This window comes from Canis lupus, chromosome 24 (genome assembly GCF_048164855.1).
Source record: "Canis lupus baileyi chromosome 24, mCanLup2.hap1, whole genome shotgun sequence".
Taxonomy (NCBI): Eukaryota; Metazoa; Chordata; class Mammalia; order Carnivora; family Canidae; genus Canis; species Canis lupus.
Window position 1 is genome coordinate 1,936,152 of NC_132861.1, and position 16,396 is coordinate 1,952,547.

At 38.7% G+C, this 16,396-nt stretch overlaps 1 long non-coding RNA gene across 1 annotated transcript; it reads left to right on the forward strand.

Annotated features, from left to right (window-relative positions):
* Positions 1 to 1,661: 1,661 nt before the first annotated feature.
* On the forward strand, positions 1,662 to 6,072 carry LOC140616389 (uncharacterized). The gene is made up of 3 exons (XR_012016886.1): positions 1,662 to 2,186; positions 3,769 to 3,922; positions 4,104 to 6,072. It is a non-coding gene; the product is annotated as an uncharacterized lncRNA (long non-coding RNA).
* Positions 6,073 to 16,396: the final 10,324 nt, after the last annotated feature.

The following is a 16,396-nucleotide window of genomic DNA, read 5'->3' on the forward strand; positions in this document are numbered from 1 at the left end:
CTTTGTTAACTGAGAGTTCAGGGCAATGGCAGGCAGACAAATTTCACTCAGGTTTATTAAATTGAACGAATACTCATCATCATCTCACATTTAACATGATATTCTTAATTTAATATGTTCCTGAAATGCTCTCTGGATGATCTAGAATTGGGCCCTTGTTATTAAATGAAGAAAGAAGAAAGTTATCCATGTGCCTAGGTTCTCTTTTGGCTCTCAAAGGATTTTATAGAGCATTTAACTGTTCAGGCTTCAGTTTCCTCAGCACTGAAAAGAGAAGAGGAACAACTTGAATTCAAACAAAACATGTAAGTGGAACTAAAGTAACAGCCACAGCTCTGCTATGACAACCAAGATTTACCACTCCAAACTCAGCTCTGTGTATTTCATGTTTTTGTGTTGCAATTACAGTTCTGTATATTCATTTTATGTCTATCAGAGTCACAGGAGTTCATTTTAGATTGCAAACCCCATAAGGGAGAAAAGTCTTATAATCCTCTGCATATGGTTGAACAGAGTATCTGGGGCTTCATGTACAGTGGCTGAGGCAACTTGAACAGAGTTCAGAACAACTTTAAAGCAGGCTCAGAAATGGCTAGATTAAAAACAGATTTGTTGTGATTTTACTTATAAGAAAAAATCTATTCTTCCTGATAAATGGGAAGTCAGCAGTTTATCCAAAGAAATAAGAAAGGAAAGTAATGGCATGATTTGCTAAATCCAAACCCTTTTAGTAAAATAGGGACTGAAAAATAGAAAAACCTGCTTGGCTGCCTTTGTGATGTTTGGTTATGCTCAGAGTAGGCACTCCATCAATATCTGTTAAATGAATGTTGAATGACTCCAGTTACTCCACTGAGTAGAGCTTTCATTAGCTCCTAGGAGCAGCTAGGCATATCCCTGAATAGTGTCTAATTGCAGACAGCTGCAAGATATGTGTGGTGTTAGTTAGCATCATTGTTAGATAGTGCAGGAGGAGAGAGGCCAATCCTGAATAAATATCTTGGGATTTCTGGGAAGATGGTGGAGTAGGAGTGTTACTGGTGGGAGACTCTGCATTGTATGAATGGAGGTCCTTGGATTCCCCACAGAAAGATTTACATGGAATCCATGCTTGAATAAAGACAGCCAGAAGGAAAGTGGCAAGCACAAATCAGTTTATTAAAATGAAAGTACACTCTCAAGGTGGGAGAGCAGGCAAGTTCCTCCCAAGTGGAATAGGCCCTAGGTTGTTTGGGGATTGAATATTTATTGTGTCTCTCTGGGTTGAGAGGAGCTATGACCATATAGTGGGGTGGTCTCTAAAGACTGCTTCCAGTCATTTGGGGGACTCCTCCCACAGGTTGGAGGGGGAGATTTGACACTACAAGGTTTGTGTCAGAATTGTCATGGCAGGGCAGCCCCGGTGGCACAGCGGTTTGGCGCTGCCTGCAGCCCGGGGTGTGATCCTGGAGACCCAGGATCGAGTCCCACATCGGGCTTCCTGCATGGAGCCTGCTTCTCTCTCTGCCTGTGTCTCTGCCTCTCTCTTAATTCTCTCTGAATGAATAAATAAATAAATCTTAAAAAAAAAAAAAGATCGTCATGGCAGCCTTTATCTATCTGGGCAGTGCTGTACTCACAATGCAAATGCATTATAATGAGCCTAGGGGTTACCCTGGGGCAGAAGTGGACAAAGAGAGTATATGCTCCAAACCTGAGGTTCTTGATCTGTCAGCTCCAAGGTCTTGGAAGCCACAAGGTCAGGATGTTGTATCCCCAGCTTCTAATGTGTAGCTTCTTTATCACTGTCCTTGTCTCCAGTTCCTGCCTCTAGCATTTGTGACATTTGACACTTGCTTAATTTGCCTTCAAGGATTTGGGACTTGGCTTTGGAGCATTCTTTCTACTGCTCAGGTCTAGCTTCTACCTATCTACACAGGAGGATCCTGAGCTCACCTTGTTCCATAGACACAATGAGATAACAGCCACATCAGAGCAACCAACTCTGAAAACAACCTGAAGACTGGCAGAACAGACCTTCCACAGTTTGTCATAGAGAAAAGGCCACATAGAAAAGGGTAGGTGGGGTGAAGATGCAGTTGAGACCAAAGCTCCTGGCAAGACTAACCACAAACAAGAGGAACCCCACAAGCTCAGAAAAGGGAGATAAGCAGACCCTCACACCAGGTACCCAGACACAGTGGAAGGTGAGTCTCCATAAACATTTGGCTATGAAAACCAGTGGGGCTTCTTGAGTTTCTAAAACTGGTGGGGCTTGACTCTAGGCACTGAATAACTCCAGATACTACGTAAAGAATTTAGTAAGAGTAGTATAGCAAAAAACTGCATAAAGCTACGGTAAATAAAAAGACTACATACCAGTGAACGTACACCCCTTCGGCTAGGTATATCAACTAAAAAACAAAAACAAGAACAAAAGCTGAGGTCTGGTTGCCTGAGGACTGACTTTGACCTACAAATAAATTTTAGACAAAAAATTTAAATTAGAATCCTTTTAATGAGACCTCTACAATCCAGTTTTTCACAGGTCCTAACACTCCTTCTTCCCTTGCTTCACTCATTTACATAACCCCCGTAAGACCTGCTATCCCCACCTCCACCCCCACCAAGGGATGAACCCCAGGCTTACAGGAAGTGGAAAGCAGAGGAGACATCTATCCTTCAGGCACCAAACTGGCCTGCATGTGAATGTAATCTTCAAAATTGGTTTAACCAAGCTTTCAGAACAACCAGTAAGTATTGTTTCTTTATCTAGTTTATCTGAGGAGCTTTGTTGATGGTCATTAACTTGTGGAAACTTAGAAAAGTTGGGCTAGCTATGAGTAATTTCCCAGAGGATCTTACAGATATGCATCTTTCTAGTCAGGAACTGCTTACTATGTGAACTCTCTGTAGCAGCTGAGGTGCATAGGTGTAAGGCAACTCACTGAATTTGCATGGATGGCCGTGGGAGGCTCTCAGAGTATGCTCAGGCTCAAGGGCATGCTCAAGGTGATACAACCATAGCCCTGGCTGAGGAAGAATCACTGTTGGCCAGTCCTTGCCACTGGTTTCTGAGGCAGCACATGATTCCTTATCACAGTAGGGCACTGACAAGGATAGTAACTTCATCATCTAGAAATCATCAGCCTCAAGAAAGATCTACTGTAAGATTTTAATAAAACAAAAATAGCTAACATTTATTGAGTGCCAATTATGTGCTGGCATTGTTTAGGTGCTTATGTGTATTGAATTAATTCATTTCATTTTCATGTCAACTCCAAAACATGTTATTCTTGGTTTACAGATGAAGAAAATGAGGTACAAAGAAGTTAAATAACTTGTTTGCTCAAGGGCACAGTTGATGAACTGCTGAGTCAGAATTCGAACCCAGGGAGTCAGGCTCCAAAATTCATATATACACAATAAACTACATTCTAGCTGTTTGCCTTTTATTTAAGGTTGGGGGAGGGTGGTGGGAGATAGCAAATAAAGCACTAACTGGCATTCAAAATCCAGTGAAATATTCATGGTATAAAGACAAGAATGTATGTGACTTTTTTTTATTAAGATTTTAAGATTTATTTATTTATTTATTTGAAGGAGAAGGAGAGAAGCAGACACCTGACTAAGAGTAAAGCCTGATGCAAGGCTCAATCTCATGACCTGAGCTGAAACCAAGAGTCACACACTTAACCAACTGCACCACCAAGGTGCACCAAGAATGTGATCTTTATTTTTATTTTTACTTTTTTAAGATTTTATTTATTTATTTGTTTGTTTGTTTAGAGTGCTTGCACAAGTTGCAGGAGAGGGCAAGAGGGAGAGGGAGAGAGAATCTCCAGCAGACACCCTGATGAGCGCAGGGCTCAGTCCCATGATCCTGAGATCATGACCTCAGCTGAAATCAAGAGCCAGACTTTCAACCAACTGAGCCACCCAGGTACCCCAAGAATATCATCTTCAATATTTTGATTGATATTCAATTATTACTATGGCACTGTGTGATAAAATGTACAATTTCTTTACAGAGTTCTAGAAAAACAAAATATTTTTGAAGCTAATTAGATGGAGACATTGAAACAATTTTCTTGTCTTCCTAATTATATTTTCCTGTATACTAGGAAAACAAGGCAAAAACATAGGATGACAGTTCTTGATAGTCGAAGAGCCACAGTTCTTCTGAGAAGTCACCATCTGTTTCTACTCTACCACTGCAGTGTCCAGATGTTCCTGTCCTTCTAGCACAAGCCTCACAGTAAATGTTTTCCAACTGGAACTCCTTGTTCAAGCAGATCAAGGCAGAGCAATGTTTTATGTAGGTTGGATTTTGACTGTTTTGAGCCATTTGTTTTTAAAATACAGTGTGTTGCTTTTGTGTTGTGATCTCAATCAGTAACTTATCACCCTTATTCATTAGATTAAACTTTGATTTTTGCATGTCAGAAAAAAGATTTAAATTTCAAGTCTGGGATTTTATAGGAAAAATTCCTTCCAAAATACTAGAGGTAGCAGGGACTTGGTATGGGTTCCTTGCTCACAGTTATAAAAAGGAATACCATGACAAGGATGTTTGCTTGACCTAACTTTTTAAAACCCAGTTGATTCTAAGGATTCATGAGGTGATATTCATAAATAATAATTGTTTGAAAGTTATATGAATCAAAATAGGAGTACTTTAATTAAATTAATTTCATTAATGAGTAGTTTTAACTTAATTTCCATATATTTAATATCTAGTTTAAGACTAAAGGAAACTTTTGAAGAAGAAAGAGGATGTCCTAGATCCCTAATACCACTTCTCACTTTTGAATGTTCCTTTCCGGCCTATGACACTGGCAGTAGTTACTAGATACATATAATGCAGGATTTACTTAGCAGGTTATAGTAGCAGGATGCTGGTATACAGCAGGATGCTAATATAACCTATCCAAAGTCCTATTACTTAGTTTAAGATTAATGACCATACCATAAGACACAGCTCAAGTTTAAATACAAAATTTGCTTTTAGGGAATTTTCTTCCTAGAGTTTGAGAAGGTGTGATGACTATAAAAATTGATGGCTGATGTTGGCTTTATGTAGAAGTTATACAGGCTCAGCAAAGCAGAAAGTCAGAAAGCATGAAAGAAGTCTATCTAGTAAGAAAGACTTGCTAGGGAATTATTACATTTTGGTTGGGCTAGAAGCCATGCTGAGGCAGTATCTCTAGAGTTGTCAGTTATGGGCTAATGGCAGAAGAAGAAAGTGGAAGACAAGAGGGAGGGACTAGATCCAATTGGAATAAACCAGGCCCTGAAATTACTATGTGGAATTGTACATCTATGGAGAAGTAGCTGTAAGGCCATATACTATTTATACTTACAGTGTTCTAGGATGTTAAAGAAATGACTTGCCAATGTTTATGCCAGAAATAGGGACCACTGTTTGTATTTCAAAATGCCAGTGCTAAATTGGGTGTGATTTGGACATTAAAAGAGACCAGTCTGCTTTGCATTTGCTGTGAGGGCACTAGTGCATGTAATCCCAGTTAATATTTGTTGAGAGTTTGCTATGTGCTGAGGCATTGATGAAGGCACTTGACATGTATTATATAATTTAATCTTTACACCAATTTTGTGGGCTATGTGTTTCCAGATAAGGACACTGAGACCCAAGGAGTTTAAAGAGCTTGTCCAAGGTCACATTGAAAAAATGATGGAGCCAAGATCATACCCCTAGCAATTTCCTCCACTGTTCACACTCTTAGCCACTGTGTTATACCGGCCTCCCTGATGTATGACTTCTGGAGTGGTGTCTAAGGAGGTTTACTCCCAAAAGGGCTCACAGCAAATTTATTCACAATATTCCCTTCTAACAGACTCACAACTAACAGTAGTAGGGTGGATGATCAAGTTCATTCACTGAGATGTCCTCTTTGGCCTAACTTTATGTGGAGATACAGTTTGACTTCCACCTGCTCAGTTCTTAGGCTTTGTCTCCTGGTTCCCTGGGATGTTCCAGCCACCAGGATCAGCACAAACACTAGCTTTTCCTTTGTATTTGTTTTCTAGTCCTTTCTGGTCCTCTTACTAGTTGCCTTAGTTTTGTCCCAATGCAGCTTTTAAAACTATGCATTTTGCAGGAGTGCCTGGATGGTGCAGTCAGTTACATGTCTGATTCTTGGTTTCAGCTCAGGTTGTGATCTCATGGTTGTGAGATGGAGCTCCGCATGGAGCCCCCTCTCTGCCCCCATAGGGCTCCACGCTCAGTGTAGAATCTGCTTGAGATTCTCTCTCCCTCTCCACCCGACCCCACTCCTGCTTGTGCATGTGCACTCTCTCTAAAATAAATAAATCAATCTTTAAAAAAATATACCTTTTGCAGTAGCATATTTAGATTTTTTTTTTTTTTTTTTTGCAATAGCATTCTTAGTCTACACTGAGAAAAGTGACTCTGAGTGTTTACTTCTCCTTGTTTCCCTTCAATTATCTGAGATGCTTTTCTCTGTATAATAGTTTGGACTCATCAAGACTTCATATATCCAACTCATCCAACAGCAAAAGGGATTAAGGCTAGTATGGAATGATGGTTGTTACTGCTTTGGAGAAGCATAGAGCAATACTTCATAATCTTCTGAGAAATTAGTTTAAAATGCAAATTCCTATCTCTAGCTTTCTTGAGATTGAGATTCAGTAGGTCTACGGTAGAACCCAGGAATGCATGCTTAAAACAATCACTCCCAAGTGCTTCTGATACAAGTGAACAGCCGACCTACTTTGAAAAATACCTATCAGAAGGTTGGGAAAATCTTATTAACATGGATAGAAGGGTTTTTATTTACCTTTTCTCCTTAGTCTCATTTCTTTTATCTGTCCTGGTAATACCTTCTAATGACTCACAGAAAATCAGCCCACACCAAAAAAAAAAAAAAAAAAAAAAAAAAAATATATATATATATATATATATATATAAATTTAAGGTTTCAAAAATAGTGCTTGGAGGGATCCCTGGGTGGCGCAGCGGTTTAGCGCCTGCCTTTGGCCCAGGGCGCGATCTTGGAGACCCGGGATCGAATCCCATGTCGGGCTCCCGGTGCATGGAGCCTGCTTCTCCCTCTGCCTATGTCTCTGCCTCTCTCTCTCTCTCTCTCTCTCTCTCTGTGACTATCATAAATAAATAAATAAAATAAAAAAAAATAGTGCTTGGAAGTTTATTTAAATTTTGCTCATTCTTCACATGGAAATTCATTTGGTGGATGCCATGAGCTCAGATTCTACCTCCAAAATGTCTCACATATGCACATATTTCTCCATCTACAGCCTAAGGCCATGCCCATCTCCCCTGAATTTACTGCTGGAACTCCATCTCCTTCTCCCTCTATACTTCCATCTCTTTCATGGAGAACTAGGGACCATTACTTGGCTTCCTAAAATCATTGATTGGATGCACTTTAGATAAAATCTAGCATAGTTAAAAGCTGCCTATTAAACCCTGCATGATCTGACCTCAGCCATCCTCCCCAGCTTCATCTTTGACCACTGTTTCCTTCAAACATAGTGCTCCAGCCACATGCCCTTCAGTCACATCCTTGAGTACATCAAATATTTTCTTCCTTGGGGCCTTTGCATGTGCTTTTTCTTTGACCTACCATGCTCATTTTTCTACTCTTTTTTCTAGAACTACAGTTACATTTCACTTGCTTTGTCTATATGTTAATTCTAAAACTTAAAAGCCGGGATCCCTAGGTGGCGCAGCGGTTTGGCGCCTGCCTTCGGCCTAGGGCGCGATCCTGGAGACCCGGGATCGAATCCCACATCGGGCTCCCAGTGCATGGAGCCTGCTTCTCCCTCTGCCTGTGTCTCTGCCTCTCTCTCTCTCTCTCTCTCTGTGTGACTATCATAAATAAATAAAAAAATTAAAAATAAATAAATAAAAAGTAAATAAATAAATAAATAAAACTTAAAAGCCAAGCAATAACATGTAAGAAGTGAATATGTGTATGTGTCATTATAAAAATAAGTGGTAAGATGGGGCCTATTTAAAAAATTCCGCTCTTAGGTATTTACCTAAGAGAAACAAAAACATATGTCCTCAAAAAAAATGTATACTTAATATTCATAAGGCTTAATTTATTAGAGCTCCAAACTAGAATTCTAAATTCCATCAAAGAAAGAATGGATAGGGGCACCTGGATGGCTCAGTGGTTGAGCGTCTGCCTTTGGCTCAGGTCATGATCCCAGGGTCCTAGGATTGAGTCCCACATCAGGTTCCCTGCAGGGAGCCTGCTTCTCCCTCTGCCTGTGTCTCTGCCTCTCTCTCTGTATCTCTCATGAATAAATTTTAAAAAAGAAGAAGAATAGATAAATGAGTTGGGCTATACTTGGGCAACAGACTACTACTCAACAATAAAAACAAATAAACCACAAATACATGCAACAACTGGAACCTGCAAAACCTTATAGTGAACTAAAGATGCCTGACATAGAAGAGTATATATTGTATGATTCTATTCATGTGAAGTTCAAGGGCAGGCAAAAGAATCTGTAGCAATAGAAATCAGAACAACTGCTGCCTCCGTGTATGTGTGTGTGTGTGGTGATAAGATGAGGGACATAGACTTGAAAGGGCACAAAGGAGCTTCTGCAGGGTGATGAAATTGCCTTGAGTAATGGGGTCACATGGGTATATACATGTGTTAACACTTACTAAACTATACGCTGAAGATCTATGCATTTTATTGCACATGAAACATACCTTTAAGATTTATTTATTTATTTATTTTTGAGAAAGAAAGAGAGTGCAGGGGGTGGGAAGGCAAGGGACAGAGGGAGAAGGAGAGAGAATCTCAAAGCAGACTCTAGCACAGAGCTCTGCACTGGCCTCCATCTCACGACCATGGGACCACAACCTGAGCTGAAACCAAGAGTCAAATGCTTAACTGACCACATTACCCAGGCACCCCAAGAATGTTATAATTTTATATTTTTGTAGCATGGTGGCTCAAAGGAGACATTTTCAATAATCAAGCCCCATGTGTCATTTTATTTTCTTTCTAGCTTCCTTTACTTCTTCTGAATCATACTCAAAGCTCATGTATGTTAATAACGTAAGAGGTTATGTCTCCCTCTGGCTCAATAGACTCTTATTTTACATGCCATGTTAAGATCCCAGATATTTCATTCCTAAGCCAATATCAGATTAGAAGTAGCTGAGAAGCACACAGGCTGACACCTTGGTAACAGTGAGTAGGCTGACACCTTGACATTAAAGGAGAAAAAGAAAATCTAAAAATACAACCTAGGAATTCAAAAGATTGTGGGTTTAGAATAATTGAAACAGAATCAGACAATGCTATACATTTCCCTAGTCATAGGATATCACATTTTATAATGGGGTTCATCCAGAAATATTAAATTATATGCAGTATACTCTATTTTAAACGCAAGATGGGTAAATACATGAACATTCTTTTAAAAAAAGATTTTATTTATTTAAATGAGAGACAGTGAGCACACAAACAGGGGGAGGAGCAGAAGGGGAAGGAGAAGCAGACTCCCCACTGAGCAGGAAGTCTGACTCGAGATCCAATCAGGGACCCTGAGATCATGACCAGAGCCAAAGTCAGACACTTAACTGACTAAACCACCCAGGTGCCCTAAGTACATGAAGATTCTACAGCGAACAGTTTAAATAATATTTTATTTTAGTGCTCAGAGGAATAAATCCTTCAGATATGTGGATTAATCCAGCCAGGGATTAAAGCCACTCCTTGGTAGTACCAGGACTGGTGGCAAAGGAGCCACCTTTGAGAAGAGAGCTGCTACAAGACAAGTGAGTGAAGCTCTAGGCAATTTAAAGGGGTCATGTAATCCCAACAAGTATTGACTTAACACCATTAATGTGTAATTTCATTACAATTTTGTTACTGCTGTAACAATGCTGAGTAATTCTGAAAGCATGTGCTTTCCTTGGGGCAAATGGTTGTGAGCACTCCATAGGGTAAGGCCCATGAAAAGGTCTTGATAGTTTTTCTGAAAGTGGATCATTCTAAATGGGCTTCTGGTAAATTTTCTGGGTGATTTCTACTTTACAGAGATTTGATTGCAAAAATTTTCCAGGAAACATTTAAAAATAAATTCAACTTCCTATAACACTAAGAAAATGTACCACATAGGACAAAGTATTAAAAAATACTGTTTGGAGCACCTGGTTGGCTCAGTCAGTGGAGCATGTTATTCTTGGTCTCAGTGTTGTAAATTTGAGGCCCATGCTTGGTGTAGAGATTACTTAAAAATAAAATATTTAAAACAAACAAACAAACAAAAACACTTGCTTGTTGCATTGAAGGAAAATCTTGATGAGTGGAACTTTGAAATGAGAGAAAAAAGGTGGATAAATAAAGAGGATGAAAATTTCTGATTGTTAGCAACTAGAGAAACCTTGGCTAAACCTGGAAATCACTTTGAAAAGGGCATCTCTCCTAGTTTGAGGCATTTTATCCTTGAGTTCAGATTCATGCTTGAATTAGATGCCCTGTACCTATAGGGAAGAAGGGCCCATGGGAGAATGAGAACAGGCAGGCAGATACTGTTGGAAAAAGAGCATGGAATGTCCCTAGTGGTCAAGAGAAATGCATCTGTGGGTGTGTGGGAGGTGTGGCAGGGTGTCAAGGGAAATAAACTCTGCCAAGCTGATATATTTTTTAACTGCCAAAGCATTCCTGGGAATTCTCTCTAGATGCTAGGATTAGAGAGGTGGTGAGTTTCAACAATAGGCTTATCCATTACAAGTACAAGCATTTTTTTTCAGATGTATTTTTAAAAAGATAGTGATGACATTAAAGAAACTTCGAAACAAAATGGCCTCTCATAATTCCACTACTCTTTCACTGAAAAATGAAAACAAAACAAAACAAAACAAAACAAAAAAACAAAAAATAACCCTCTTTAACTAGTTTATGTTTTATTCTAGACCAAAATACTCTTTCTTAGAAATTCTTTCAGGCCAGTAAGTTTACTCTTGGCATAAAGCATAAAGGAGTCTGATCCCTAATAAGCTGGGAACAATTCTCAAGTGCTGTATCATCCTGCCTTAAATTGGGAACTTGAACTGCAGAGATAGATGACCTGCAATTATCATTTCACAACTGTTTTCAAGATTCCTCCTTTCAACAACTGCTGGTCAATAGTTATTTGTTCTGCAGAAGGAAAGGAAGGCAACCTTGTAGGTAAGAAACATAAGAAAGCAACTCTGTAATTCTCTAGAGTGGACTTGGGGATCATCCATCTTTATTTCCTATTTAGTAAAGAAAATGAGCCCCAGGAAGGTCATAGAACTAATAAAGGTTAGAGTGGACTTTTGAGTAAGCTCTTAAAAAAACAAAACTTCTAATTTTAAATAACTTTATATTTATAGAAAAGTTTTTAAAATAGTAAGTACATAGAGTTCAAGTATACCCTTCATCCAGCTTCCCTTAATGTTAACAATGATACAACTGTAGTTTGATTATCGAAATCAGAAAATTAGCATGGTTACAGTACTATTAATTAAACTACAAACCTTATTCTAATTTCATTTGTTTTCCTGCTAGTGTCTTTTTAAAAAATATTTTATTCGAGTTCAATTTAGTTAGATACAGGGTATTATTAGTTCCAGAGGTAGAATTTAGGGATTCATTAGTCGCATATAACACCCAGTGCCCATTCTACCAAGTGTCCTCTTTAATGCCCATCACCCTGTTACCCCATCCCCCCACCCTTTTCCCCTTCAGCAACCCTCAGTTTGTTTCTCATAGTTGAGTCCCTTATGGTTTGCCTCCCTCTGTTTTTATCTTATTTTTCCTTCCCTTTCCCTATGTTCATCTGTTTTGTTTCTTAAATCCCACATGTGAGTGAAAGCATATGGTGTCTTTGACGTATTTTGCTTAGCATAATACCCTCTAGTTCCATCTACATTGTTGCAAATGGCAAGATTTCCTTTTTTTCCGATCTCCAAGTGATATTCCATTGTATAGCTACACCACATCTTCTTTATCCATTTATCTGTTGATGGACATCTGGGATCTTTCCATTGTTTGGCTATTGTTGATAATGGTGCTATAAATATTGGGGTGCATGTGCCCTTTCGAATCACTATGCTTGTATCCTGTGGACAAATACCTAGTAGTGCAATTGCTGGGTCATAGGGTAGCTCTATTTTTAACTTTTTGAGGAAATCTCCATACTGTTTTTCAGAGTGACTACACCAGTTTGCATTCCCACCAAGAGTGTAAGAGGGTTCCCCTTTCTCCACATCCTTGCCAACATCTGTTATTTCCTGAGCTGTTAATTTTAGCCATTGTGACTGGTGTGAGGTGGTATCTCATTGTGGTTTTGATTTTTATTTCCCTAATGCCCAGAGATATCAAACATTTTTTCATGTGTCTGTTGGCTATTTGTATGCCTTCTGCTAGTGTCTTTTTGTCTGCCATTCTGGGATCTAATCCAGAATCTCACACTACATTTAGTTGTTATGTCTCCTTAGTTTCTTTCGATCTGGGAGTTTCTTGGTCTTTGTCTTTCATGACTTTGACACTTTTGGAGAGTACTGGTCAAGTATTTTGTAGAATGTCCCTCATTTGGGGTTTGTCTTCTGTTTTCCCACAATCAGATTGAGGTTACATGTTTTTAGCGAGAACACCACAGAGGTGAAGTGTCCTTCTCAGTGTATTTTCTCAGAAAGCACACAATATTGTTATAAGTTATTACTGGTGATGTTTTATTACTGGTGATATTAAACACTTGATTGAGACAGTGTGTCAGGTTTCTCCACTATCAACTTATTATTTTTTCCCTTTTAAATGATAAATAACTTGGAGGAGATATATTGAGACTGTGCTCATATCTTGTTTCTCCTCAAACTTTCACTCACAGAGTATAGAGTGATACCACGGTATCTATGGGTGGATGGATCTTGCCTGCAACAAATATTATTGTGATGTTCACCTGGTAGTAATTTTGTAATGCATTTATATTGATATGTATGGACTTGTGGATATTTTATTTTGCAGGTTTGTAACCCAATACTGTCATCATTTTGTTGCCCAAATTGTTCCACCTTTAGCCATTGGGAACTCTTTTAGGTTGGCTCCTGCACCCTTTGTCATCATGGAGTTGTTGTTTTCAGGCTTTCTTTATTTTTGGACACAAGGCATTCCAAGCTTAATTAGATTTCTCTTACCCCAATCCTAGAATCAGCCACTCGTCCAAGGACACTTATGAACAAGACCTTTTGATGTAAACCTCTTATGTTACATCTTAAACAATGTGACTTGAGCCCTTTATAAATGTTCCCAGAAGGGTGCCTGGGTGGCTCAGTTGGTTGGGTATCTGTCTTCATCTCAGTCATAACCTTGGGGTCCTGGGATTGAGCCACAAGTTGGGCTCCTTTCAGTAGGGAGTCTGCTTCTCCCTCTCCCTCTGTTCCTCCCCCAACTTGTGCTTTCTGGCTCTATCTCTCTGTCAAATAAATAAAATCTTTTAACAAAGTATTCGCAGAAATACACTGTAAAGGTAGGTGGCATTTGTCCTTGCTGAGCTCACTCTAGTCATCTTGCGTTGGCTGTAGTGACTCCCAATCCTTCTTTGTCCATTCTTTTGTTCTCCTGGGATGAGATGGCAGGAAGATGAGAAGATACAGAAGTGAACTGGAGTGTAGATAAGAGCATAGCTATAGACAGAGATGATGTGGATATAGGTGAAGGTGTGGATAGGGAGGCTGGGAGAGAATCCTTGATGATACTCAGATATACACATCTAAATTCTTTCTGCTTTACCATTATGACAATTAAAAATCACAAAGGGGGAACCTAGGCGACTTAGTTGATTAAGCATGACTCTTTTTTTTTCTTTTTTTAAATTTATTTTTTATTTATTTATTTTTTTAAAGAACTTTATTTTTATTTATTTATTTATTTATTTATTTATTTATTTATTTATTTAATGATAGTCACACAGAGAGAGAGAGAGAGGCAGAGACACAGGCAGAGGGAGAAACGGGCTCCATGCACCGGAAGCCCGACATGGGATTCGATCCTGGGTCTCCAGGATCGCACCCTGGGCCAAAGGCAGGCGCCAAACCGCTGCGCCACCCAGGGATCCCTAATTTATTTTTTATTGGTGTTCAATTTACCAACATACAGAATAACCCCCAGTGCCCATCACCCATTCACTCCCACCCCCTGCCCTCCCCCCCTTCTACCACCCCTAGTTCGTTTCCCAGAGTTAGCAGTCTTTACGAGCATGACTCTTGATCTCAGCTCAGGTTTTGATCACAGGGTCGTGAATTCAAGTCCCACAGCGGGCTCCATGCTGGGCATGGAGCCTACCTAAAAAAAAAAAAAAAAAAAAAAAAAAAAAAAAAAAAAAAAAAGAACTGAAAGAACAACTTAGAAAATGATTCCAAATAGATGAGTATGTATTGTGATTTAAATACCTGCAGTAAGGCTTATATACTATTCTAGGATTGAAGGACAATTAAGGGTAACAATCATAGTTTCTTGGGTTTTTTTTATGAGTGTAGTATTGCTTTTCTGTTGTACGAATAGTCATTTCTTATCTTTGTTTTTGTAATTGTCTACAAATGACACTATACATATTCTACGTATTTGTCCATGTGTGAGCTTGAACGTACACAGTGCATGCCTGTGGAGTGTGTGTGTGTGTGTGTGTGAGAGAGAGAGAGAGAGAGAGAGAAAGAGAGAGAGAGATGTGACATACTAGTTTCTTACTTTTACAGGAAACTTAATACATGTCAGCACAAATCTGAGACTGACTCACTTGGCAGGAAGAATAGGTTCACACGCCAGAGCAAACAGAAAGCAGTGAGATCTCAAGGAGAGGGAAAGGGTGGGAAGGCAGTTTACAATTCAAGATATGAGTAAAGGTGCCTTATTAAAATTATTTTCAGTTTCTCACAGTCATGTTGAATCTTTATCCTGACCTCCACAGCACTTGTCTTAAACTTTATGAGAGGCTTCTCCCCCCACCCTGATGCTCACAGCCATCTAGTTATGAGGTCTAACATATTCAGCCTCCTCCACATCTTGTACATTTCCCCCCTCCTTTTTATCCCCACAGGTACCCGCTTGATTCAGGCCTTCACCAGGTTTTGTCTGGACTATTACTTTAATATTCTTTTTATCTTTGTCTCTGAATTATTAATTGCTTAAAACACATTCAGGCATCTCTTCCAACTCAATAAGAAATATTTGTTTCTTGATGTCACCACTGAAGCTTGTGTTAACCCATTAAACAGTGTGGTCCCAGATGTATTCTAATTGGTAGTTTGTATACTTATCTGTCCTACTAGACTGAGGTTGTGAGCTCCACAAGGACTGAGATAATGTCCTCTTTACTCCTATATCCTCAATGCCTACCAGTGTTGGGCACACTAGGTGTTTGGTAAGTGCTTGGTCAATGAATGAAAAAGATGAACAAATGAATGAGTGAATAAATGAAGTTCATTGATGAACTATTATTAACTAGTAAACTCTTCATTGTCAAATCCCAGCAAATGTTTCTCCTTGGTGCTGATAATTCATTATATGGAAGATCCTATCATTTAACATGACATCTTATAAGTGATAGTTCATCTTCTGCAAATAATTTCTTGATATCAAGAGTTGTTTTTCTTTTTTGGAAGAATTTGTAATTTGTATGCCTCATATCTCCATCTAGTGAAGCAAATTGGTAATACAGCTATTAAAATATCTGTATAAGAACCACAGTTGTGAAAAACCATTTATGGGAAATTATCCTTGGTTCTCCGGATTCAAAAACCTCCCATTGTGACTACTTTGAACCTTCCAGAGTTCAACAAGTTTTTCTTTCCCAAGTGACCAGTTTCTAAATATCTGGACAGTGTCAATGCCACTGGAAAATAATATGGATGTATGAAAAAAATTTACAATTAGCCTGTCTTTCACCATTTTTAAATCAAAGAGCCATTGATATTTATTAACATGGATTGTTATTTAGATATTTTATAGAATAACAGTTTTGTAAATTATGCAAACAATGCCAGCATAAGTTAATTTAACTAATATTTATTGTGTGTTTTTAGTAATCAAGGTATGCTTCAAGGTAAATATTATTTCATAATGATATCCATTTTTATAAATTGAAATTAAACATAACAAAATAATATACTGTTTAGGTAAATCTCTGTCACTTATCTATCTATCTAGACTATAAAGAAAAGCAAAGGGTTTATGAACATAATAGTCAAATGAATGGTTACCTCTATGAAAAGGCAAGAGGAATGGATCAGGGAGGAACCTCTAATAGCTTCTCCAGAATGAAAAATGCTTTCATTGTATGTGAAGTCTTGGGTTTATGGATGTTTATTTTATTGTTATACTTCCTAACTTAGATGAATATATTCTCTGATCTAGAAATC